Here is a 27,560-nt window from a genome sequence, read left to right as displayed (position 1 = left end):
CATAATTCAGGTTGCCCAGTGGGTGTGTGTGCTGTGCACATGTGGTCTGCAGTGGTTTGCAGCAGTTTGCATTGGTCTACAGTGGTCTACAGTGGTCTACAGTGGTCTACAGTGGTCTACAGTGGTCTACAGTGGTCTATAGTGGTCTAGTGGTCTACAGTGGTCTAGTGGTCTATAGTGGTCTAGTGGTCTATAGTGGTCTAGTGGTCTACAGTGGTCTATAGTGGTCTACAGTGGTCTACAGTGGTCTACAGTGGTCTACAGTGGTCTAGTGGTCTACAGTGGTCTACAGTGGTCTACAGTGGTCTACAGTGGTCTACAGTGGTCTACAGTGGTCTACAGTGGTCTAGTGGTCTACAGTGGTCTACAGTGGTCTACAGTGGTCTACAGTGGTCTACAGTGGTCTACAGTGGTCTACAGAGGTCTACAGTGGTCTACAGTGGTCTAGAGTGGTCTACAGTGGTCTACAGTGGTCTAGTGGTCTACAGTGGTCTAGTGGTCTATAGTGGTCTACAGTGGTCTAGTGGTCTACAGTGGTCTATAGTGGTCTACAGTGGTCTACAGTGGTCTACAGTGGTCTACAGAGGTCTACAGTGGTCTACAGTGGTCTACAGTGGTCTACAGTGGTCTACAGTGGTCTATAGTGGTCTAGTGGTCTACAGTGGTCTACAGTGGTCTACAGTGGTCTACAGTGGTCTACAGTGGTCTATAGTGGTCTATAGTGGTCTACAGTGGTCTAGTGGTCTACAGTGGTCTAGTGGTCTACAGTGGTCTACAGTGGTCTACAGTGGTCTACAGTGGTCTAGTGGTCTATAGTGGTCTATAGTGGTCTATAGTGGTCTACAGTGGTCTATAGTGGTCTAGTGGTCTACAGTGGTCTACAGTGGTCTACAGTGGTCTACAGTGGTCTACAGTGGTCTATAGTGGTCTACAGTGGTCTAGTGGTCTACAGTGGTCTACAGTGGTCTAGTGGTCTACAGTGGTCTACAGTGGTCTACAGTGGTCTAGTGGTCTACAGTGGTCTACAGTGGTCTACAGTGGTCTAGTGGTCTATAGTGGTCTACAGTGGTCTATAGTGGTCTAGTGGTCTATAGTGGTCTACAGTGGTCTAGTGGTCTATAGTGGTCTACAGTGGTCTATAGTGGTCTACAGTGGTCTACAGTGGTCTACAGTGGTCTACAGTGGTCTACAGTGGTCTATAGTGGTCTACAGTGGTCTATAGTGGTCTATAGTGGTCTACAGTGGTCTATAGTGGTCTACAGTGGTCTACAGTGGTCTAGTGGTCTATAGTGGTCTACAGTGGTCTACAGTGGTCTACAGTGGTCTACAGTGGTCTACAGTGGTCTATAGTGGTCTACAGTGGTCTATAGTGGTCTACAGTGGTCTAGTGGTCTACAGTGGTCTACAGTGGTCTACAGTGGTCTACAGTGGTCTACAGTGGTCTATAGTGGTCTACAGTGGTCTATAGTGGTCTAGTGGTCTACAGTGGTCTACAGTGGTCTATAGTGGTCTACAGTGGTCTACAGAGGTCTACAGTGGTCTATAGTGGTCTATAGTGGTCTACAGTGGTCTACAGTGGTCTACAGTGGTCTAGTGGTCTACAGTGGTCTACAGTGGTCTACAGTGGTCTACAGTGGTCTATAGTGGTCTACAGTGGTCTACAGTGGTCTACAGTGGTCTACAGTGGTCTAGTGGTCTACAGTGGTCTACAGTGGTCTACAGTGGTCTACAGTGGTCTACAGTGGTCTACAGTGGTCTACAGTGGTCTATAGTGGTCTACAGTGGTCTATAGTGGTCTACAGTGGTCTACAGTGGTCTACAGTGGTCTACAGAGGTCTACAGTGGTCTATAGTGGTCTATAGTGGTCTATAGTGGTCTATAGTGGTCTACAGTGGTCTAGTGGTCTACAGTGGTCTATAGTGGTCTACAGTGGTCTAGTGGTCTACAGTGGTCTACAGTGGTCTACAGTGGTCTACAGTGGTCTAGTGGTCTACAGTGGTCTACAGTGGTCTAGTGGTCTACAGTGGTCTACAGTGGTCTACAGTGGTCTACAGTGGTCTATAGTGGTCTATAGTGGTCTACAGTGGTCTATAGTGGTCTAGTGGTCTATAGTGGTCTACAGTGGTCTAGTGGTCTACAGTGGTCTACAGTGGTCTAGTGGTCTACAGTGGTCTACAGTGGTCTACAGTGGTCTACAGTGGTCTACAGAGGTCTACAGTGGTCTATAGTGGTCTACAGTGGTCTACAGTGGTCTAGTGGTCTACAGTGGTCTACAGTGGTCTACAGTGGTCTACAGTGGTCTAGTGGTCTACAGTGGTCTACAGTGGTCTACAGTGGTCTACAGTGGTCTACAGTGGTCTAGTGGTCTACAGTGGTCTACAGTGGTCTACAGTGGTCTACAGTGGTCTACAGTGGTCTACAGTGGTCTAGTGGTCTACAGTGGTCTACAGTGGTCTACAGTGGTCTATAGTGGTCTACAGTGGTCTACAGTGGTCTATAGTGGTCTACAGTGGTCTACAGTGGTCTACAGTGGTCTACAGAGGTCTACAGTGGTCTATAGTGGTCTATAGTGGTCTATAGTGGTCTACAGTGGTCTACAGTGGTCTATAGTGGTCTACAGTGGTCTAGTGGTCTACAGTGGTCTACAGTGGTCTACAGTGGTCTAGTGGTCTACAGTGGTCTACAGTGGTCTAGTGGTCTACAGTGGTCTACAGTGGTCTAGTGGTCTACAGTGGTCTACAGTGGTCTATAGTGGTCTATAGTGGTCTACAGTGGTCTATAGTGGTCTAGTGGTCTATAGTGGTCTACAGTGGTCTAGTGGTCTACAGTGGTCTAGTGGTCTACAGTGGTCTACAGTGGTCTACAGAGGTCTACAGTGGTCTATAGTGGTCTACAGTGGTCTATAGTGGTCTAGTGGTCTATAGTGGTCTATAGTGGTCTACAGTGGTCTATAGTGGTCTACAGTGGTCTACAGTGGTCTACAGTGGTCTATAGTGGTCTACAGTGGTCTACAGTGGTCTACAGTGGTCTAGTGGTCTACAGTGGTCTAGTGGTCTACAGTGGTCTACAGTGGTCTACAGTGGTCTATAGTGGTCTACAGTGGTATGCAGTGGTCTACAGTGGTCTAGTGGTCTACAGTGGTCTGCAGTGGTGTGCAGGTTGGAGACACATGACTGCACGTGCTGGAATCTAGAGCCAAAACAAAGTGCTGGTGGGACAAAAGCGTGGTTGGTGTTTCCAGTTGAGACTGACTATCCCTACTGTATCTTGCAAACTTTTTAATATGTTTACAGAAAAAAACCAATTGCAGAAACATGAATGTAACTTTTATCATAGTCACACTGCATGTGATATACTTTGAGAAGCTATGGAAACCAAACATAGCACTACCATGATCTGACTATAATAATGTGTGAAGGCACCAATTGTTTCAGAACAATTACTGTAATGTCAAGTGTGGGAAGGAACTGCAGATGCTGGCATAAACCGAAGATAGACACAAAAAGCTGGAGTGTCCCGCTGAGTTCCCCCAGTTTACTGTAACGTCATTGTGGATTAACACCAATTAGCACGTGTGCTGACAGCACATATGACAATATTATTGCATTACACACGTGTATGTTTTCCCTGTGGATTTACCTACAAATACAACCCAATGCACGCTGATATCTGTCGGCAGGTAACATGCATTACATATTGTTGGTGCAAGATTGTATTACATAAAACAACGACCTCCAATACAGGGGTGTAACCGGGGAAGGATACTGATGACAAGGAGGTGCCTGCCTGTAACTCAGTCATTGTTGGAGAGTTAAAGCCCCACAAATTCCTCGCAGATGGTCCGGATGTTTCTGGCTGCAAGAGACTTCTGACAGCACCATGTCCAATCATCTGGTAATGAAGCATCATCTGTCACTTGGCCTGAAATTGCCCTAAATCAGCTCCACTGTTTGGTCGAGTTTGTTCCTGTTGAGAAATCTCATTTAAAACATCCCCCCAAGGGAACATTGTTCGCACACAATCCTTCCTTACACAAGCTCCCAAATAATTATTTATCTGTGTGATCATGCAGGTGGCTCAGCATTCCTGATCCTGGTGTCATGTTCAAGACAAATTGACCCACTGGCCCACACTGTCCATCATACAACCTCATTCTTTCCATCTTTTAATTATATTAAACGTATAATATTAGCCTTTAATATTATACATAAACTTATTAAAATTAAATTGTCAAATTAATTGTCATACTTGGCTGTGGAGGCCAAGTCATTTGGTATTTTTAAGGCAGTGATTGACAGATCCTTCATTAATAAGGGTGTTGAGGATTAGGGGGAGAAGCCAGGAGAATGTGGTTGAGAGGGAAAGATAGATCACCCATGATTGAATGGCAAAGTAGACTCGATGGGCCGAATGGACTAATTCTGCTTCTATGACATGAAACTGTAATTTTCAATATTATTCAAGAAATATAAATAATAAACATGATTGGAGTCACACAAAAGTATCAACATATGTAAACATTAATTATATTTTACACGTACAATCATTGTGTAGATTAAACAACACTAAATAAACATGTTAAAATATTGAAAGTTGCTGCCTCCTCGATATCATGCATCTGAAGAAGGGTCTCGACCCAAAACATCACCCATTCCTTCTCTCCAGAAGTGCTGCCCGTCCCACTGAGTTACTCCAGCTTTTTGTGTCTATCTTCAGTTTAAACTAGCATCTGCAGTTCCTTCTTACATGTTGATCTTCAATTGTTTTATCATTAAAGTGTGGATTGTACAACAATTGTTCACTGCAATCTACATCAACCATGTAAAGGATTTTACAGTATTTACTATCAATAGCCTGAGCTCATCTTTCTCATCACTTTATGCAGTTTCCAGCTTTATATTTCTTTCCTTTGGCCACGAATGCATGGCCTGTGTTCTTGTGCGATGTCTCCCACAGAGACGCTCTCTCCGGGTACGCACATGCCACATGGCTTTGACTGGAATAGACCAAGTCTATGATCTTCTCGGTGCCATGGAAACAGCATTTCCTGCAGTCAGGTCTTGCATGTTTTTGGTCACCAGAGGAAAGGCACAAATTGTATTTACAGGCTGCAGCTAAATACATCGACACAGTGATGAAATGAAAATAATTTTACAATTAAAAATGTTTCAGCTGTGAAAGCTAACCTATTTTAAAATCGATTGAAATGGAGCTCAAATTTTCATTCCAACACGGATTACTTGTTCTACTCCCATGAATCAAATGCATTTAACCAATAGCTCAAAATTAATATTTCCTTGACAAAATTAAAACTGCTGATATTCCTTCCACAGCCAAAGAGAGAATATTCTCTTTATGAGAATAAACCAATAAAGAACAACGACACAGTTATTGGACAAATATTTAATATTTAAGTATAGAGATTGATCCTTTCCCTGTTCTTTGTCTCTGTGTTGCAGTCACGCCCTTTTGGTGTAGAGCCTTGTTGGGGCATTGCCAGAATGTGTTCCCTGGAGCAGCATCTGGTGCCAGAGCTGGGATCTAAACCACAATCTTGCCGTTGATTAAGAATACATTTTGGGAAAGCAGTGTCGATAGTTACCAGAAACCTGGTAACAGTCAAGTGACAGACCAAACAACCGAGTGATCCTACAAACTGAGACACAACCATTTGATGAACTCATTTATTTATGGGTAGAGCTCCATTATGTTTTATTTATTATTATCCATTACTTATTATTTATGGGTACAGATCCCCTCCAGTCAAAATAAAAACAAGTATGTGACCATCAGATTTGCATTAGATTCTCAAGCAGTCTAAACGCAAACAAAAGAATGAAAATCAATGATCACTTTATATTGTCTTGGGATTCCTGTTGAGAATCTACTATCTATTCTGGGTTCTCAACAAGGAGAGAATGGGAATGCATCTGGAACTGGAGGACTTGGGGTGACAGACAAAAGGTTCTTTACTTAATCTCACATAGAGAAATTGCAGTAGGATGTGGATTGCTTGGCCAAGTGGACTGAGGAATGGTTGATGGAATGTAATAGAGAGAAATGTGAGGTGTTGCATTTAACATGGGCAGGACCGACAGTGAGGAATAATCATTTAGTGTTTCAGAAGAGAGAGGCTGGGTTTCGAGGGAACTGTGGGGCCGCAGACTGACTGATCGAAGTTGTTGAGTTTGTGAACTTGACAAACAAGATCCTGTGGACCATTGCTGAACGTGAAGCATAAATGTGGCTGTGAGGTAAATCCTGGAAAGTTGATTGGAATATGAGGAGAATAAATGTGGTTAGTGTAAGTTGGTGTTAATAGTTGGTGTAGCCCCCAGGGCTGATGGCTCTGTTTCTGTGCTATACAACAAAGAGGAAATAGGAAACTAGAGGCCAATTATAAAAATGTAAAATGCGGAGAATAGACAACAGACAATAGGTGCAGGAGTAGGCCATTCGGCCCTTCGAGCCAGCACCGTCATTCAATGTGATCATGGCTGATCATCCCCAATCAGTACCACGTTCCTGCCTTCTCCCCGTATCCCCTGACTCCGCTATTTTTAAGAGCCCTATCTAGCTCTCTCTTGAAAGCATCCAGAGAACCCGCCTCCACCGCCCTCTGAGGCAGAGAATTCCACAGACTCACCACTCTCTGTGAGAAAAAGTGTTTCCACGTCTTCGTTCTAAATGGCTTACTCCTTATTCTTAAACTGTGGCCCCTGGTTCTGGGCTCCCCCAACATCGGGAACATGTTTCCTGCCCCTAGTGTGTCCAAACCCTTAACAATCTTATATGTTTCAATGAGATCCCCTCTCATCCTTCTAAACTCCAGAGTGTACAAGCCCAGCTGCTCCATTCTCTCAGCATATGACAGACCCGCCATCCCGGTAATTAACCTTGTAAACCTACGCTGCACTCCCTCAATAGCAAGAATGTCCTTCCTCAAATTAGGGGACCAAAACTGCACACAATACTCCAGGTGTGGTCTCACTAGGTTCCTATATTCGATTCCTCTTGTTATAAAGGCCAACATGCTGTTCGCTTTCTGCCAACTGCCTGCTGTACCTGCATGCTTACTTTCCTTCGCTCCATAGATGCTGCTGCACCCGCTGAGTTTCTCCAGCATTTTTGTGTACCTTGCTTACTTTCATAGACTGATGTACAAGGACCCCCCAGATCCTGTTGTACTTCCCCTTTTCCCAACTTGATGCCATTTAGATAGTAATCTGCCTCCCTGTTTTTGCTACCAAAGTGGATAACCTCACATTTATCCACATTAAACTTAATCTGCCATGCATCTGCCGACTCCCCCAACTTGTCCAAGTCACCCTGCATTCTCATAGCATCCCCCTCACAGTTCACACTGCCACCCAGCTTTGTGTCATCTGCAAATTTGCTAATGTTACTTTGAATCCCTTCATCCAAATCATTGATGTATATTGTATATTGAACCTTGCGGTACCCCACTAGTCAATGCCTGCCATTCTGAGGGGACCCGTTAATCCTAATTAGTTAGAGAAGCCCCAGTTAGAGAAAAGGTAGATGAAGTCTATGCTGCAACTGTGTGCAGAAACTGAGAGATGTGACAGATGTCAGCAGTGGCCTGGAATGATTAGCTGGGAAGCAGACGGGCACGTTCATAAATAAGGCTGATTTAAAGTCACAAATCTCCATTTGGATAAAGAAAGTTTGTCCTTTAAACAGCAGGGTTGAAGGTAACAGGGTTAGTAAAGCCAGTTTGTTCTGTGACATGTTGTTTTACTGATCAGCAAGTTTTAAAATCACACTGACGGTGATGTTTGCAAATCCCATCATTTGGAAAAATAATGGTGTGTGGACAAACAATATCTTTCTGAAAGGTCAATAATCAAGTTTCTCAAAAGACTGAGACAGTCAGAAAGATTGATTTCTGCTTCAGTTGATTTTCAGCTGCAATGTTTTGTGTTGTGACTGCAGAAAGACATTTCTCAGCCAAAGAATGCATCAAAGAATGTAAGTCAGAGAAGCAAGTGGGCAGGAAAATGGCAGATGACATTCTAAGTGGAAAATCTTTACTTAAGCATTTTAGTTGGAACAAAAAGCTGAATTCTTTTTAAATATTGATGAACAGTGAGATCTTGCTATCTGGAATACAACAGATAGAATGTTCCTGAGATTCTCTGTGATACCTCCGAGTAATGCTGCAGTTGTGCGCAACAAAGGGCAAGAAAGGGTAAAGTTGCCATGGAGCGAGTGCAACATAGGTTCACAAGATCAACCTTTTGGGATAACACAGTTGGCTTTTAAGTGAGAATAAAAAAGATTGAAGTATGCTTTGTGGTGCTTAGAAAAAAGTGAGGTCATTTCATAATGATGTACAGTATTCTGACAGAGAGCGAAAGGATAGATGTCGAGGCAGTTTCATGGCGTTGGTTTAATTGTTTTAGAGAAAGAGTCACTCATTTAACTCTTAGATGGAGACATTTCATAACGCAGACCGCTGTAAATCATTAGAATTCTCCATCTCTCAGATGCTCAGTATTGACTGTGATCAATTGAATTTTGAATAAAAAGGAATTAGGGATATGAGAAGAAGGGGATTGGATGGAACCAGGCCACCTCCTTGGTGGGTATTCCATCCACCTTGATGTTTGCTCTCACCAGCACTGGTGCACTGTGACTGGCGGCTGTGTAATCTAAAGGAGGCATGGCAAGAATTTGCCCATGGCTTCTGCAGTAAACCACCTACAGCTGTAACATCTACTGCCAAGATCGACAACCAGCTCGTGTCATATAGATTCCTGATTTGAAATCACAGTTTCCTCATCAACACAGGATCTAAATCATAGAATTTCCTACCCAGAAACAACATGGGAGTCCTCGTGGGACAATGGGAATGTGAATGATAAGATGGGATTACTATCGGATCTATGTAAATAGGAGCTTAATGTGTATGAACCTTTCTGGGCCAGAGGGCCTGTTTCTATGTTATAAAATGAACTGTAGATGCTGGTTTACACCAAAGATAGACACAAAATGCGAGAGTAACTCATAAGATCAGGCAGCATCTCTGGAGAAAATAAATAGGTGACGTTTCGGGTTGAGACCCTTCTTTAGACTGAACAGTCTGAAGAAGGGTCTCAACCCAAAACGTCACCTATTCCTTTTCTCCATAGATGCTGCCTGACCCACTGTGCTACTCAGTATTTTGTGTCTGTTTCCATGTTATATAGCTCCATCACTTGCCTGAAGGGCAGCACCTCTGACAGGGAATTGCTCCTTTACCATTACGCTGGAGTGTTTTGGTTTAACTGTCACATGGACCAGGGTACAGTGAAAAGCTTTGTTTTGCATGCTATTCAATTGGATGAGATGGGGTAGGGGTGAATGCTTGTACAGTACCTGAACTTATGTAAAGACCGTTCAAAAACCAGATAACCAATGCTCCTGAGTCTGGTGGTGCAAGCTTTCACCATTCTGTACCTTCAGCCAGATGGTAGCAGGGGGAAGAAGGAATGACCGAGGTGGGACAAGTCTTTAATTATGATGGAAGTGCAAATACAATGTTACCATTCATTCCAAGAGTATTAGAATATCAAAGCAGGAATCAATGCTGAGGCTTGAGAAGGCACTGACCAGACCAAATTTGGATTCTTGTGAGCAGTTTTGGGCACCATATCTGAGGAGGGATGTGCTAGTATTGGAGAGGGTCCAGGGGAGGTTTACAAGAATGATCCTTGGGATAATTGGTTTAACATATGATACGTGTTTAACAGCACTTAGCCTGTACTTGCTGAGGATGAGGGGGAGCACATAGAAACTTACCGAATAGTGAAAGGTCCGTGATAGTGGATGTGGAGAGGATGTTTCCATTAGTTGAAACGTCTAGGACCAGAGGGCACAGCCTCAGAATAAACAGATGTACCTTTAGAAAGGAAATGTGGAGACATCTCTTAAGCCAAGTGAGTAGAGCATTTGTGGAATTTGTTCCCACAGACAGCTATGGAGGCCAAGTCTTTGGGTATTTTTAAAATGGAGATTGTCAGCTTTTTGATTTTTAAGAATGTCAAAGGTTATGAGGAGAAGGCAGGAGAAGGCAGGAGAATGGGAGAAATAGATCAGCCATAGTTAATTTTGGAGTAGACTTGATGGGCCAAATGGCCTAATTCCTTGGAGTGCAGAAGGCTGAGTGGTGATCTAACAGAGGTGTATACAATCCTGAGAGTAATAGACAGGGTGAATGCACAAATGATTTTACCCAGAGTAGGGGAATTCACAGCGGACAAGGGTTTTAGGTGCGAGGGGCAAGATTTAATAGGAACCTAAATGGCAACCTTTCACTCAGAGGGTGGTGGGTATATGGAATGAGCTGCCAGAGGAGGTAGTTGAGGCAGGTAATTTAACAACATTTGAAAGGCACTTGTATAGGTACATGGATAGGAAAGGTTCAGAGGGAAATGGGCCAAACGTGACCAGATGGGACAAGTGTAATTGGACCATCATGGTCGGCATAGACGAGTTGGCCTGAAAGCCTGTTTCCATGCTGCATGACTCCAGATGGAGTCAATGGTGGAAATTTGGTTTCTGTGATGGATTGAGCGACATCGACAATTCTTTGCAATTTCTTGCAGTCTTGGGCAGAGCTATTCCCAAACCAAGCTGCGATACAACCGACAGTATGCTTTCTATGGTGCATTTATAGAGGATTGTTAGAGTCATTGGAGACATGCCGAATATCTCAATGTCCTAAGGAAGTAGAGATGTTGGTATGCCTGCTTGGTTGTCGCATTAATGTGGCTGGTTCCGACCAATCGTTGGTAAAATGAACGCCAAGGAATTTGAACCACTTAAACTATTTTGTCTTCTGCACCATTTATACCAATTGGGCCATAAACTCCACCATGCTTCCTGAAGTCAATAAGTAGCTCCTTCATCGTGCTGACATTGAGGGAGGGTTTATTGTCCTGACGCCATGACACTAATGCCCCTGTCCCACTTAGGAAACCTGAATGGAAACCTCTGGAGACTTTGCGCCCCACCCAAGGTTTCCTTGCGGTTCCCGGAGGTTCCTGGAGGTTTTTGTCAGTCTCCCTACCTGTTTCCACTACCTGCAACCTCCGGCAACCACCTGCAACCTCCGGGAACCGCACAGAAACCTTGGGTGGGGCGCAAAGTCTCCAGAGGTTTCCGTTCAGGTTTCCTAAGTGGGACAGGGGCATAAGTTCTCTATCTCCTTCCTGCACTCCGTTTCAACATTGTTTGTGTGATTCAACCCACCACAGTAGTGTCATCTGCAAACTTATAGATAATGTGAGAGCTGAATTTGGCTGTATAGTCATGAGTGTACAGGGAGCATTGTAGGGGTCTGAGTAGGCATCCTTGCCGGTCACCTGTGTAGAGAACGATTGTTGAGGAAGTATTGTAATCACCTATGCTTACTGATTGTCAGAACATTGAGGATTCAGTGGCGGCAACTTGAGCTTATTCCTGGATCCTGGAGTTTGGAGATGAGTTAATTGCTCAGTTCTCTGGACAGGGTCTTGAACCCACAAGGTTTGATTAAGAGGCAAGAGAATGACCAACTAAACCAAATCTAATATTGGGACAATATAATATTCAATATTTAATCTTGGAAACACCTCAGAACAAATGGGAATGGGTCAGTGTATTGCTCCTGACATATTCCTGCATTATGATCAACATACCTATTGCTCTGTCATTTTTGCTGATCTGAGATGGCTCTCAGTCCTGCATTTTATCTTCAATATCTTTGCCTTAAACTGCCTGTGATCTTACTCCATCCTATCTGTACTTTATCATGTCTTCTTGTGACTGAGCTTTCCTTTACACCCCCCCCCCCCCCCCCCCCCCTCCCCCCAACAGTATTCACTCTGGGCTACGCCAATCCCTCATGCAAAACCTTTATAGCTATTTCATATCTTGCTGAATTAGTTGGGGATATTGCCTATCTTAATAGCATGATATAAATGCAAGATGTTTGTTGCATCATTTGTGTGTGCGCTAGGTGGCCTTTATCCATCAATAATGTTGAATCCATGTTTCTGTCACTATTTTAAACCACAACCTTTAGGATTATTAAGAAAGCGAATGGCAAGTTGGCCTTCATAACGAGAGTAGTTGAGTATAGGAGCAAAGAGGTCCTTCTGCAGTTGTACAGGGCCCTGGTGAGACCACATCTGGAGTATTGTGTGCAGTTTTGGTCTAATTTGAGGAAGGACATTCGTGCTATTGAGGGAGTGAAGTCTAGGTTCACAAGGCTAATTCCCGGGATGGCGGGGCTGTCATATGTTAATGGAATGGAGAGATGGAGGGTTCCTACCCAGTGTTTCGTCTTTACTAAGTTGTTTATTAGGGTGGGTGCCCTTTACGGATCATTGTCTAACTCAGTGAGTGCCTCGGTTGGGATTGCACTATGATGCTTGCTCCGTGCATGTGTGGTGGAGAGGGTTACAGGCAGGTTTGGTTAGGGTTAAGGCAAGGGTTAAGGTAAGGGTCAGGGTTATGGTCAGGGTCAGAGTAACGGTTAGGGTCAGGGTCACGGTTAGTCAGGGTCAAGGTCGCGGTAAGGGTTAGGGTCAAGGTTGGTCAGAGTCAGGATCAGGGTCAAGGTCAGGGTTGGTCAGGATCGGGGTAAGGGTTAGTCAGGGTCAGGTTAAGGGTCAGGGTCAAGGTCAGGGCTAGTCAGAGTCAGGTTAAGGGTCAGGGTTGGTCAGAGTCAGGGTTAGTTAGGGTCAGTGTCAGGGTTGGTCAGGGTCAGGTTAAGGGTCTGGGTTGGTCAGAGTTAGGATCAGGGTCAAGGTTAGTTAGGGTCAGGGTTAGTTAGGGTCAGGGTTGGTCAGGGTCAGGTTAAGGGTCTGGGTTGGTCAGGGTTAGGGTTAGTTAGGGTCAGGGTAAGGGTTAGTCAGGGTCAGGATCAGGGTAAGGGTTAGTCAGGGTCAGGTTAAGGGTCAGGGTTGGTCAGAGTCAGGGTCAGGGTTAGTTAGGGTCAATGTCAGGGTTGGTCAGGTTAAGGGTCAGGGTTGGTCAGGGTCAGGGTTAGTCAGGGTCAGGGTTAGTTAGGGTCAGGGTTAGTTAGGGTCAAGGTTGGTCAGGGTTAGTTAGGGTCAGGGTTAGTTAGGGTCAGGGTTAGTTAGGGTCAGGGTTAGTTAGGGTCAGGGTTGGTCAGAGTCAGGGTTAGTTAGGGTCAGGATCAGGGTCGGTCAGGGTCAGGATCAGGGTCGGTCAGGGTCAGGGTCGGTCAGTGTAGCGGGACCCTGTGGACCCGCTGGGGACGGGTGTCAGCAAAGCCACTTGTGGATCAGGAGCAACTTATTGATGAAGATCCGTAACGGAGCGCGGGGTTGAGTCTGGGATGTGAACTGTCTGTAGTTTGGGCGCTTTGTTTTATTTTGGTTTCCATTTAGAACCGGATTTGCATCGATCCCGCGCGGGCGGGGCGGGCGGGGCGCGCGGGCGGGGCGGGCGGGGGCGCGCGGGCGGGGGGGGGGCGCGCGGGCGGGGCGGGGGCGGGGCGGGCGGGGGCGCGCGGGCGGGGCGGGGCGGGGCGGGCGGGGGCACGGGAGCGTCACTTCCGGTGTGACGGGCCATGGCGCCACCTCATTGTGTCTGTGTGAGCCGGACCCGCAGGTGAGTGAGTGAGGGGTTAGGGTTCGTGTCGCACCTTCCCTCCCCCCCGGCCCCCGGCGCTCGCTCCCTCCCTCACTCCCCGCTCCCTCCCCCCCTCCCTCCCTCCCCCCTCCTCCTCCCTCCCTCCCTCCCTCACTCCCTCCCTCCCTCACTCCCCGCTCCCATCACTAACTCACTCCCCGCTCCCTCCCTCCCCGCTCCCTCCCTCACTCCCCGCTCCCTCCCTCACTCCCCGCTCCCTCCCTCACTCCCCGCTCCCTCCCTCACTCCCCGCTCCCTCCCTCACTCCTCCCTCACTCCCCGCTCCCTCACTAACTCACTCCCTCCCTCCCCGCTCCCTCCCTCACTCCCCGCTCCCTCACTCCCTCACTCCCCGCTCCCTCCCGGCTGTCGCGGGGTCGCGGTCGCCTCACCGTCGCTCGGCGCCGCTGATTCAAAGTTCATGGCAAGATTTAAGTTGTCAGTTTACACGCTCTTTAGATTCTGTACAAATATAATTTTTATTTTTAAATACACGTCTGATGTAATGTAGTATTTACCACAGTCAGGGAATTGAACACGAAACTAAATCAGTTTCCAACCTTTGGGGTTTTCTAGTTTATTTTAACTTTGTCTATTGTGATCATGACTGATTTGTTGAGTTGTGGCAACCCTTAACCAACGATCACACTGCCCTTTGAACAATGAAGTGCAGTCTGCAAGTTCCCTTTTGAACACTGCAGTCTGCAACAGTCTGAAGTCATGATTCAAATATTTTTATTGAAATGATAATGAAGTTGTGGGAGTTTGTGGAATTGTTGTGACGGATGTGTTTTTGTAGTTCAGCAGTGGGTAATTTGATCAACACAGACTGGCCATATCAAGTATGAATTTTGTATCTGTACCTGATTTTGTTAAACTATTTCATTATTGATATCTACTGTAAGTATAGTAATAGGTATAGCTGTTTAGTGTTATATTCAAAAAACATTTCTCATTTGTGAAACAATAGCAGGTGTTGCAATTTGGGACGTCTAACAAGGGCTGGACCTACACAATGAATGGTAGAGTGGGGAGTGTAGTAGATCAGAGGGATCTAGGAGTGCAGGTGCGCGTGGTTCCTTGAAGGTCGAGTCGCAGGTAGATAAGGTGGTCAAAAATGCTTTTGGCACATTGGCCTTCATCAGTCAGTATTGAGCAGTGAAGAAGGGTCTTGACCCGTAATGTCACCCATTCCTTCTCTCCAGAGATGCTGCCTGTCCCACTGGGTTACTCCAGTTTTGTGTCTATTGAGTATAAGTTGGGAGGTCATGTTGCAGTCGTATAAGACGTTGGTGAGACTGCATTTAGAATATTGTGTTCAGTTCTGGGCACCCTGTTATCGGAAGGATATTGTCAAGCTTGAAAGGGTTCAGAGAAGATTTAAGAGGATGTTGCCAGGAATAGAGGGTGTGAGGTGTAGGGAGAGGTTAAGTAGGCTGGGACTCTATTCCTTGGAGCACAGGAGAATGAGGGGTGATCTTATAGAGGTGTATAAAATCATGAGAGGAGTAGATTGGGTAGATGCAGAGTCTCTTGCCCAGAGTAGGGGTATCGAGGACCAGAGGACATAGGTTCAAGGTGAAGGTGAAAAGATTTAATAGGAATCTGAGGGATAACCTTTTCACACAAAGAGTGGTGGGTGTATGGAACGAGCTGCCAGAGAAGGTAGTTGAGGCTGGGACTATCGCGACATCTAAGAAACAGACAGGTACATGGATAGTGTTCAAGAAGGAACCGCAGATGCTGGAAGATCGAAGATACACAAAAATGCTGGAGAAACTCAGCGGGTGCAGCAGCATCTATGGAGCGAAGGAAATAGGTGACGTTTCGGGCCGAAACCCTTCTTCAGTCTGACCCGCTGAGTTTCTCCAGCATTTTTGTGTACCCAGGTACATGGACAGGACAGGTTTGGAGGGATATGGACCAAGCGCAGGCAGGTGGGACAAGTGTAGCTGGGACATGTTGGGCCGAGGAGCCTGTTACCACACTGTGTCATTCTATGACTAATAACAACTTTTGTGGAGTTTCCTGTACATTGAGGGAGGCAGGAAGTGGATGCTCGTCGGTGGTGGATGTGGTGAGGTACTGCACTTTAGTAGAAGGTAACTGTGGTATAGCAAAATACAGACTTTTGATGGCTTTGCAGCACACATGGGAAAAGTTAACCAACTTGAGTTTATGGTCATATGCACCAGTATGTTGAGGTGCAGCATCACAGGCACATAGAATCACAAATACATTAATTATACATTGTACAAATTCTGCAAGGCGCTAAAAGAAAGACTTGAAAACAGATCAAGACATTAGTGCAAAAAACACAATTAGAAAAACAAGCCCAGAGTGGTGTTCCTTGCTAACGTTGGATTCAGGTTGTACCGATTTGTTCAAGAACCTGATAGCTGTAGCAAAGGTGCAAAACAAAAGGAGGGACAAAGAGAAAGACTTTGGGGGCAGGAGGTGGAATTCAAATTTGACATTAACGTGAGTGTGCCAACTTAACTTGACCCACAACCCGCTTGTTCATTTACCCCTTCATACCCCAACCCTCCTCCCTCCTTTCATACTTGTCTGGATCTAAGGGAACTAACTAGAAATGGTGTAATCATCTGAAATTGTTGAACTCCTCACTCTTCAGACAAAGACCATATATGTGCCTCATGAAAATGTAAAGTATGAACTCTGCCTCTACCTTCACTGGTACAATGTCCAAAAATTAATAATTACTGTGAGTGGAAGCTGAATCATGCGTGCAGACAGAATGGTGATCTTGTACAAAATGACCCCATGCTCCACATTTCACCTTTTGAATGTAGGGAAGATGACAAAATGATCAGAAGATACAGTGCATTGGAAGAACGATGAGTAAATCACTGCTTCTGAAAGTTTGAGCACCTGGATGGTGAAATGACAGTGATTGCACTGCCTTTGGTAGCAAGATACCCTGTGAGGGCTGAATGGAGTATTGAATAAATTTTAGTGGAAAGAAAGGGCTCTCTTTGGATTGCTGAGAGGGATGTGTTGTCATTAAATCACACGGGATTTATCAGAACATGTTATTTGGCCACTTGAAAGTTTTTGTACAAGTACTTTGCCTATTGGAAAGGACTGCTTTTTATTTTGAGAACTGCGGAAAGTTGGTACTCCAAATGAATTTTGTAACCTCATCAACAAGTTATTTCACACTTAATATTATGTGTGAATCTGTATTGGTGTGATTTTTGTTATTTATGTTTCCTGTCCCACACATGGTGACACATGAACTCAGTGGAATTAAATTTGCTAATTCTTCGAGGTCAAGGGTGCATTATTTAAACTGTAATTTGATCTGCTCTGGAGTGACTGTTACAGGTGGAGGGCATGAACATATTTGGTAGGTATGTTCTTTGGGAGGGCCTGCAATTCCACTGTTTTCACTTGTTCTTTATACATGGTCTTGTTAACATAGAAACATAGAAAAATAGATGCAGGAGTAGGCCATTCGGCCCTTCGAGCCAGCAGCGCCATTCAATGTGATCATGGCTGATCATCTAAAATTGGTACCCCGTTCCGGCTTTTTCCTCTTATCCCTTGACTCCTTTAGCTCTAAGAGCTAAATCTAACTCTTGAAAACATCCAGTGAATTGGCCTCCATTGCCTTCTGTGGCAGAGAATTCCACTGATTCACAACTCTCTGGGTGAAGAGGATTTTCCGCATCTCAGTCCTAAATGGCCTACCCCTTATACTTAAACTGTGACCCCTGGTTTTGGACTCCCCCAACATCGGGAGCAGTTTTTCCTGCATCTAACCTGTCCAATCCCTTAAGTATTTTATATGTTTTTTATAAGACCTCCTCTCATCCTTCTAAATTCCAGTGAATACAAGCATAGTTCTAAGCTTTCCCTCAGCCCTCGGGCACCTCCTCTTCCTTTTTCCTTTCTTTTCCCCATCCCCAAACATTGCCTATTTCCTTCGCTCCATAGATGCTGCTGCACCCGCTGAGTTTCTCCAGCACTTTTGTCTACCTTCGATAAAAAGACTCATTGGGCTTGATTGCTTCTTCCGATGCTCATTCTATATTTTGGGTCAATAATTCCCATGACTGAATGTGGAGTTTATTCAGGGGTGCCTACAGAACATCCATGGAATCTTTTTTCCAGGAAATCATTTTTGAAGGTGACTAAACATAATGAGAGCACTGGTGCCTGTGATGGTGGTATGGAAGGGTACACTGACATTGGTTTCTTATCCTACCAATATATTTTGCAGAGATGGAATTGGTGGAGCGACTCTTGCTTTGAAGTATAGAAGCAAATGACAGCCTGGTGGATAATGAACTTGATGCTGAGTTTCAGGTCTTGATTTTCAGATAGATTTTTCTTTAGATGGTCAAAGACTGCTGCTGTGTTCTAATCAATGGTGAATGTAGCCATCAAATCATTCCTTGAATGGTTGGTTCTCAACGTATGGAAAGTGGTCCTCATTGATCCTTAATTGAGACCCTGGAGTGATATAGAGAACAAAATTAAAGAAGACCAAGATAAGGTGGATTTAGAAATGGCATACTGAAGGAAAACAGGGTTGTGGTGGAAAGACAATATTCAGGCTGGGGGTCTGTGGAGTTCCGCAGGGATCTGTGCTGGGCAGCAGAACGGCAAATGGAGCTTAAACCGAGCAAGTGTGAGGTGTTGCACATTGGGAGGTCAAATGTAAGGGGGGAATATGCAATTAATGGCATGCCCCTCCAGCTGTATTGATGTACAGCGGGATCTTGGAGTCCATAACTCCCTGAAAGTGGTAACACAAGTAAATAGAGTGGTATAGAAGGCATATGGCATGCTACCTTTCATAGGTAGGAGCATTGAGTGCAAGAGTCGATGTGAGGAGCACGGGCAGGTAGGAGGACTGGGTAATGCCTCCAGCGCGTTCAGATAGGCTGCAGGAGGCGTCCCATGGTCACAAAGATGGGCGACCTAGGAGAGGAGAGGGATGTCAGTTTGCTGGACCTGCCCCAGCACATCGAGCGGATTTTGAATAATGGCGCCAAAAATGGTGGAGCCAGCATGTGTAATATATGCAAAATGAGTGGCTGGAACATGCTGCAGGGTTGGTGGTGGAAGATGATACATTAGTGCCATTTAATAGTCTTTTATAATACGATAGAACTTTATTTATCCCGAGCGAAAATGATCTGCCAACACATGATACGTGAAACAATAGGCATATATTGGATAGACATATGGATATGGAGGGAGTGTGTATGAAGGAACTGCAGATGATGGTTTACCCTCTGAGTTACTCCAGCATTGTGTGCCTATCTTTGGGTATGGAGGCAGTGATGAAAGCTGATGTATAGGAGCAAAGAGGTTCTTCTGCAAATGTACAGGGCCCTGGTGAGACCACACCTGGAATATTGTGTGCAGTTTTGGTCTCTTGATTTGAGGAAAGACATTCTTTCTATTGAGGGAGTGCAGCTTCGGTTCACCAGGTTAATTCTAGGGATGGTGGGACTGTCATAAGATTAAAGAATGGAGCGACTGGGCTTGTATTCACTGGAATTTAGAAGGATGAGAGGAAATCTTACAGAAACATAATTATTAAAGGAATGAACACGCTAGATGCAGGAAACATGTTCCCGATGTTGGGGGAGTCCAGAACCAGGGGCCACAGTTTAAGAATAAGGGGTAGACCATTTAGAACTGAGATGAGGGAAAACTTTTTTTTGAGAATTTGTGGAATTCTCTGCCTCGGAAGGCAGTGGAGGCTGATTCACTTGTTGCATTCAAAAGAGAGTTAGATAGAGCTCTTAGGGCTAGCGGAATCAAGGGGTATGGGGAGTAGGCAGGAACGGAATATTGATTGTGGATGATCAGCCATGATCACATTGAATGGCAGTGCTGGCTCAAAGGGCCGAATGGCCTACTCCTGCACCTATTGTCTATGTATCTATGTATATGGGTTACGTGCAGGTAGATAAGAGATGGTCTTGGTATCTGTACAGCACAGACTTTGTGGACTGAAAAGTCTTGTATATTATTCTATGGATGTCAAGAAGGGGAGAGTGTTGAAGGATTGTTAATCATCTGGAGGAGAGGTGATGGTGAACCAGCACGTTGGTATCCCTTCATTATACCTGCATGGGTAGATGCTGGGGCAAAGTGAGTGGAGTGAACCAGGAAGGAACAGTCTCTTTATAATGCTGTGAGAGAAGGGAAGATGTGTCTGGTGTTGGAAGGTAGCTAAAACTAGATGATGTGTGGAAAACAATAACCAGAATTGGAGGAGGCATTTGAAAATAGAAGTGTAGAAATTAAACACATTTGAGATTGGAATGAAAACCAGCGTCAGTGGGGGGAAGATAGACACGAAAAGCTAGAATCACTCAGCGGGTCAGATAATATCTCTGGAGAAAAGGAATAGGTGACGTTTCGGGTCGACACCTTTCTTCAGACAGACATTTGACTATGGTAAAGGAAAAGCCACCATGAATGAAAAAGAAAGCCATCATGAATGAGTGGAAAGTGCCATCATCAGAGCAAACTGAAAGAATATGATGTGGTCCCTACAGGAATTAGGATGGGAGGAGAACATTTTAAGAATCTGAACTTGTCAACCTTTGAACCTTTGGACCTTTGAACCTTTGTAATGGGTATTGATGATTCAGGCATCTCTGAGGTTGTGACAGAAATGGAGAAAGAAAACTATCAGAGATGGACTATACCATTAGGTTAACCCTAGTGGGAGCAGAATACACATTTTCAAGAAGTATAATTTGAGCTCCACATTGAAGTAGGAAACAGCACAAATACAGTCATCAAGTCTACTAATAAGAGGTGATTGCAACCTAAAATGAGGTGCATTCCATGTAGCCCAAAACAAGACAGACATTGCTTAGACCTAATGTAAGGATGAATTTCCGATCTTCCAATCTACTTCATTGTAGCCCTTGCAGTTTATTTTTTATTGGAACTTTACAGCTGTAACGCTATTTTCTGCACTCTGTTTTCTCTGTTGCACTACCTGATGTATTTGTGTGCTATATGATATGCCTGGATATCACACAAAGCAAAGTTTTTCACTGTATCTTGGTGGACATGACAATTGAGTTTAAGTTGTTCAATGCGACAAAATGTTTGTCCAGATGAGGAGGAGTTTGGATCTCTCTTTAAGAAAAAAAATGAAGCACACTCAGATCCTTGGGGATTGGATGGAAGTGTAGAGGGATAGGCATTTCTGGTGAAAATTAGCTATTAGGACCATGAGAAATGGAGAACAGGGGAGAGAAAAGACTTTGCCACAGTGAACCCACTGTGATGGATGTTTGTGTGAATTAAATTGTGTGTATGTCTGTAGGAAATTGTCTTTGTATGGCTGTGGAAACGGAATTTCGTTTGAATCTCACTGAGGCTCAAATGACAATAAATATTGTATTGTATTGTATGATACTAGAAACAGTTAAAACGATCCAGAACTTATTTTGGAGATATTTGTATTAGAACACAACCTGCATGAATGGATTGGGCGACTTTTCGGGTCGAGACCCTTCTTCAGTCTGAAGAAGGGTCTCGACCCGAAACGTCGCCCATTCCCTGTCTCCAGAGATGCTGCCTCACCCGCTGAGTTACTCCAGCATTTTGTGTCTACCTTTGATTTAAACCAGCATCTGCAGTTCTTTCTTACAATAGACAATAGACAATAGACAAAAGGTGCAGGAGTAGGTCATTCGGCCCTTTGAAACCAGCACCGCCATTCACTGTGATCATGGCTGATGATCCGCAATCAGTATCACGTTCCTGCCTTCTTCCCATATCCCCTGACTCCGCTATCTTTAAGAGCTCTATCTAACTCTCTCTTGAAAGCATCCAATGAATTGGCCTCCAATGCCTTCTGAGGCAGAGAATTCCACAGATTCACAACCCTCTGTGTGGAAAAAGTCTTTCCTCATCACTGGTTCCGGACTCCCCCAACATCGGGAACATGTTTCCTGCCTCTAGCATGTCCAAAACCTTAATAATCTTATATGTTTCAATAAGATCTCTCATCCTTCTAAATTCCAGAGTATACAAGCCCAGCTGCTCCATTCTATTAACATATGACAGTCCCGCCATTCTGGTAATTAACCTCGTGAACCTACGCTGCACTCCCTCAATAGCAAGATTGCCCTTCCTCAACTTTGGAGACCAAAACTGCACACAATACTCTAGGTGTGGGCCCTGTACAACTGCAGACAGACCTCTTTGCTCCTGAATGGATTGGATAATTTGCTTTGGTACATCACTAATTTTGCTACTAAGTAGCTTTACTTGTATAATTCGAATTGGAATGGTGAAATTAGCTGGTTTTTTTCTGGAAAATACTAATGTGTATGTCATTTGCTTTCATGGTAGGTACATATAAGCTGTTTGAGACTGACAATATGTTTGCAGGATTGAAGCTGCTGGTAGGCAATGGAAACAAGATGCTAAGAACAGTTAAACGAGTACTTTGGTTCTGTCTTCCTTAGTGAAGACAGAACCAATCTCCCAGAAATACTAGGGGACCGAGGATCTAGTGGAGGGAGGAACTGAAGGGAATCCACATTAGTCAGGAAATGGTGTTAGGTAAACTGTTGGGACTGAAAGCAAATAAATCCCCAGGGCCTGCTGGTCTGCATCCCGGTGTACTCAAAGAGGTGGCACTAGAAATTGTGGATGCATTGGTGATCATTAACGTTGATGAAGTCAGTGAGTTCTGCATGGATGCAGGAGGTAGCACCAATACAGTCGCAATGTAGCGGAGGTAGAGTTTGGGGAGAGTGTACGCCTGGAATAGGGATTGATCGACATACGCTACAATGAGGCAGGCATAGCTAGGGCCCATAGCTACGCCTTGGATTTGGAGGAATGGGAGGAGTCGAAGATAAATTGGTTTAGGGTAAGGACCTGCTCTGCTGGTTGGAGGAGAGTATTGGTAGACGGAAATTGGCTGGTTCTGCAGGAGGGCTTTAAGACCCTCCTGGTGGGGGGTGAAGGTGTAAAATGACTGGACATCCATAGTAAAGATGTGCGACTGGGGGCCTGGAAAACGGAAGTAATTGAGCGTGTGACGTGTCTTGGACATAGGTAAGGAGCGATTGGACCAGGAGGGGATAGGATGGAGTCGAGGTATGTAGAAATTAATTCGGTGGGACATGAACAAGCGGTTAATTCGGTGGGACATTATCTGAATGGTGCCAGATTAGGAAAAGGGGAGGAGCAATGAGACCTGGGTGTACAGCAGACAATGAAGAAAGTTAATGGCATGTTGGCCTTCATTGCGAGAGGATTTGAGTTTAGGAGTAAAGGGCCCGTCCCACTTGGGCGTTATTTGCGCGTCATTTATGCAACATCATTTACGCGTCACGACGCACAAAGCGTGCGTGGCGTACATTACGCGCGCGCGTGGTGAGACGTGGTGGCGTAGGCAATGACGCGGGGTAGTGCGCGGCGTCCCAGGATTTTGGGATTCTCAAAATCCTCGCACGGCACTTGCGTGACGCGCAAATTACGCCCAAGTGGAACAGGCCCTTAAGGAGGTCCTACTGCAGTTGTACAGGTGAGATCGCACCTGTAGTATTGTGTGCAATTTTGGTCTCCTAATTTGAGGAAGGACATTATTGCTGTTGAGGGGGTGCAGCGTAGGTTCACCAGGTTAATTCCCGGGATGGCGGGACTGACATATGATGAAAGAATGGGTCGACTGGGCTTGTATTCACTGGAATTTAGAAGGATGAGTGGAGATCTTATAGGATTGGACAGGCTAGATGCAGAAAAAATGATCCCGATGTTGGGGGGAGTCCAGAACCAGGGGTCACAGTTTAAGAATAAGGGATAGGCCATTTAGGACTGAGATGAGGATTTTTTTTTTCCACCCAGAGAGTTGTGAATCTGTGGAATTCTCTGCCACAGAAGGCAGTGGAGGCCAATTCACTGGATATTTTCAAGCGGAAGTTAGATTTAGCTCCTAGGGTTAAAGGAATCAAGGGATATGAGGGAAAAGCAGGAATGGGGTACAGATTTTAGATGATCAGTCATTATTCGAAGGGCTGATTGGCGTACACCTGCACATATTTTTTCTGTTTCTATGCTAGCATTTATTTCAAGAGGGCTAGAATACAAAACCAGGGATGTAATGCTGAGACTCTATAAGGCACTGGTCAGGCCGCTTTTGGAGTATTGCGAACAATTTTGGGCACCATATCTGAGGAAGGATGTGCTGGCCCTGAAGAGGGTCCAGAGGAGGTTTACAAGAATTATCCCAGGAATGAGTGGGTTAACTTATGATGAATGTTGACGTCACTGGGCCTGTACTCGCTGGAGTTCAGAAGAACGATGGGGGGAGATCTCATTGAAACTTACCGAATAGTGAAAGGCTTGGATAGAGTGGATGTGGATGTGGGAAAGTCTAGACCTGGAAGTCATAGCCTCAAAATTAAAGAACGTTCCTTTAGGAAGGAGATGAGAAGGAGTTTCTTCAGCCAGGGTGTGGTGAATCTGTGGAATTCTTTGCCACAGAAGGCCGTGGAGGCCAAGTCAATGGGTATTTTTAAAGCAGAGATTCTTGATTAGTTCGGGTGTCAAGGGTTATGGGAAGATGGCAGGAGAATGGGGTTGGGTGGGAGAAATAGATTAGCCATGATTGAATGGCGGAGTAGACTTGATTGGCCGAATGGCCTAATTCTGCTCTGATTACTTATGACCTTTTTGTATAAACTAATTTTATCTGCCTGCATGTAATCCATATTCCTCCATTCCTTGCATATCCATGTGCAGCAGCGAACAAACCCTTTTGTAGGTCCTCTGAGTGCCTCCGTGGCCTTCTCTGTGATTAGTAGAGTAACTTCACCACCTCTTTTACCTTATGTCTGAAACATCATAACCCTGGAACATTGCCTGTCGTGTCCTCCCGCAACCAATGACCACAACGTCATCGTCCCAATCATTGATCCAGGCTCTAAGTTTCTGCTCCTTGCGTTTAGCCTGAGAGCTTCACTCTATTCTTAACCACTCCCTGCCTGTCCTTCCTGTGAAACTTAATGGTCCTGTCCTCTGCCTTCCTATCAGTCCTTCAATTCGCTGACGTTAGTGCCCATCATGTTGTGGATGGATGGACTTCTGGTTCATAATTAAAGGAATTCACAAGTTCATGCTCTTTGCTTCACTGCCTGCTATTTCAATTCCTTTGAAACAATGCCTTTTTTTCCGTGATTTGCTTCACTTGAGTTTGAATGTGCAAAGCTAATATTCAATATGCTGTTTGTTGTATTTTTCTAAAGGGTAAATTCATTGCATGACATTGCTGAATTATAGAAACTCAAATGATTGTAGATCTTAAGTAATTTTGATTGGTGTGGTGAGTTGAGTAATCTAAATACAGGGAAATCAGTTTAAAATTGGCTTGGATATTGGAATGAAGGTCCAGTGTTATGGCCAGTAGACTGATAGCAAAATACAGATTAATTAGCAATTGAATAGTACAACAATTGACTGGATTGGAATTTATCTGATTTATGTGGGTAGAATGTACAAGAATAGTTTCTGAACTGTTCAAGTGAGACATTGCTGCAACCATGTTCGAGCTGCTTCATTCAACGCACGTCTTTGGGACTACAGTCAAGAATGTTATCAGAAAATGAGGTGTGAATGATCAGAATGGCGGTGCAGGCTCGAAGGGCCGATTGGTCTACTCCTGCACCTATTGTCTATTGTATTAAATGTTGATTTTTCTTGCGTCTAATTTCATTTTGCTCGATATTTAGAGCAAAGTGCATACGTTGAGGAGTGAGCCTATCTGAATGTAGTCGGAGACAGTAAAAGTTCTCCCACCAGTCTTACTGTCTCCAACTATATTCTATCTCTGTCCCGCCCACTCCCCTGACATCAGTCTGAAGAATGGTCTCGACCCGAAACATCACCCATTCCTTCTCTCCAGAGATGTTGCCTGTCCCGCTGAGTTACCCCAGCATTTTGTGTCTACCTTCGATTTAAACCTGCATCTGCCGTTCTTTCCTACACCTTCAGCATTGTGGTTGTTTCTTTCTTGTAAGCCTTCACTAAACATTTGAGCCATAATTATTTAGGGAAGAATGTTGTTTCTGAGAGTTTATAACCTAATGTGGTTTTGTTCTGGTAGGAATAATGTGTTATGGGCCTGTCCCACTTTCATGACCTAATTCACAACCTTTTTTACTCGTGGACATTTTTCATCAGGCTAGAAAAACGCCCCGACCTACTTGATGCCACGAGTACCTACGACTAGCATCACGACCTACCTACGTCCTACCTAAGATAGGGCAAACTCGGCAGAGTTCGTTAAAGTGGCCCCGGTCCTTTAGTCTTAGTTGGGAGGGATGCAAATAGCTCAAACAGAATTGCTTGGGTATTTCTAGTGCTTTTTTTTAATATAGTAAAACTTCCAAATATCCACATCCTTTGAGTAACCATTTCACAGTGGATAACTTATTCTCGGATGTAGTAGAAACTTTGAGGAAAATTCTCTTTTAAAATCCTTTGAAATTCTTTTAGTCTTAGCTCCACTGTGATACACCAAACTAATGAGTAGCCAAAATGAGAGATTTTTGTAGCTTCTGGCAGTACTAGGTGGAAATCTGTATTTTCATTGTTCTGCTTTATCAAATCTTTTTTGAAAGTTGTGCAGCAAGCAGTTCAGTGGCTGTTTTAATTGAGGCATTTCTAAGTTGCTCTGGAGCTGTAATTAATCATGAAGCGCTTTAAGAAACAGACAAATTTGGAAGCTGGAATTTAAATAAAAGTAATCATTCAGCATTTCAATTGGGATTGGAGAGAGATTGGGTTGTCTGTGATTTATAAATGGAGCTATTTGTAATCGGTATGCTCCCCACCACAATGGTATGCCTATATTTCCAAACTCATCACATGAACGTTTGTATTTGCTTTCTGTGGGTGTTGATAATAACTTGCACAATTTTTACACACCTCATTTGTGCAAAGTTGATGATTTTTGTGTAGGTTGTTAGGGGCAGAGAGTGGGTGCAGAGTTGGATTATAGTAGCTGATCGTAATGGATAAACCTTGTTTTGGTGTGGAGTACAAGTCTGTACAGCTTCTGTATCCTTGTCTGACATCAGACACTCCTCACTCTGCAGTTCATCACTCCCACTTCAATCTTCTAATTGTGGGTGCATTTTGGCTTGCACAGCAAGTTTAAAGCTGTTTTTAAACTCTGACTCTCTTTTCCCATTTGTCCAATAAGATCTTGGTTAGCATGGACACGTTGGGCTGAAGGGCTTGTTTCAGTGCTGTTTGGCTCTTTGTTAAAGATGTGTTCCCCTCCCCAGTGATCTGTTTGCGAGCTGGAACTTTGATTCCGATTCCTGGAGTGATGTGCTACCTGTATCTGTTGGGTTACAGCGCGTTCATCTGATGCTTGCAGTCTTCCCAGACACTTAATCGTTTGAATTTAGAAGTACTTGTTTCCATTTACATTGACATAATCCACTTTGGCTAACAGTAAGTAGGGAAGAACTGCAGATGCTGGTTTAAACTGAACTCACAGCTATATTTTCTACCATTTGCTTTATCCAAATGCTTTATATTCCTTCAATTTAACTTGAAAATGTTATTATCTGTTGATAAATTGTCTGTTATTATCCTTTCATCAAATTTTTAATTTGGCGAAAGCTTTTCCATTCCCCCCCTGAAGTCTTCTTTGAGAAACTCTGCAGTCTCTTATTGCAATTTGCCTTGCCGTCTTCTGATTTTGTTCTGCTTGTGTTCTTTGTCAGCCATCGTGTTCAAAGACACCCACTCGTTTATGATCGCCACCATGTCTTTCCAATTTGGTTTCAAACAGTCATCTTTATCTCAGAAGATTTGCTCATCTCTCAGTTCTACACCAAACCGCCCCATGTGAAGTATCCATAGCATTAAAGTTTATT

At 44.4% G+C, this 27,560-nt stretch overlaps 1 protein-coding gene across 3 annotated transcripts in view; it reads left to right on the top strand.

Annotated features, from left to right (window-relative positions):
• Positions 1-27,560, top strand: part of dlgap4 (DLG associated protein 4) — a 246,338-nt gene that overhangs the window by 172,257 nt on the left and 46,521 nt on the right. For 2 of the 3 annotated variants that reach the window (XM_033041287.1, XM_033041288.1), the window contains exon 1: positions 13,564-13,626. The exons of the other annotated variant lie outside the window; for it this stretch is intronic. The gene's annotated coding sequence lies outside the window, so the exon portion shown is untranslated. Of the gene's footprint in view, positions 1-13,563; positions 13,627-27,560 lie in introns of those variants that run through there. 3 annotated transcript variants of the gene reach the window in all.

Source organism: Amblyraja radiata, chromosome 23 (genome assembly GCF_010909765.2).
Source record: "Amblyraja radiata isolate CabotCenter1 chromosome 23, sAmbRad1.1.pri, whole genome shotgun sequence".
NCBI classification, from domain to species: domain Eukaryota; kingdom Metazoa; phylum Chordata; class Chondrichthyes; order Rajiformes; family Rajidae; genus Amblyraja; species Amblyraja radiata.
Note: the sequence above shows the minus strand (reverse complement) of the source record. Positions and strands in the feature narration are given on the sequence as shown.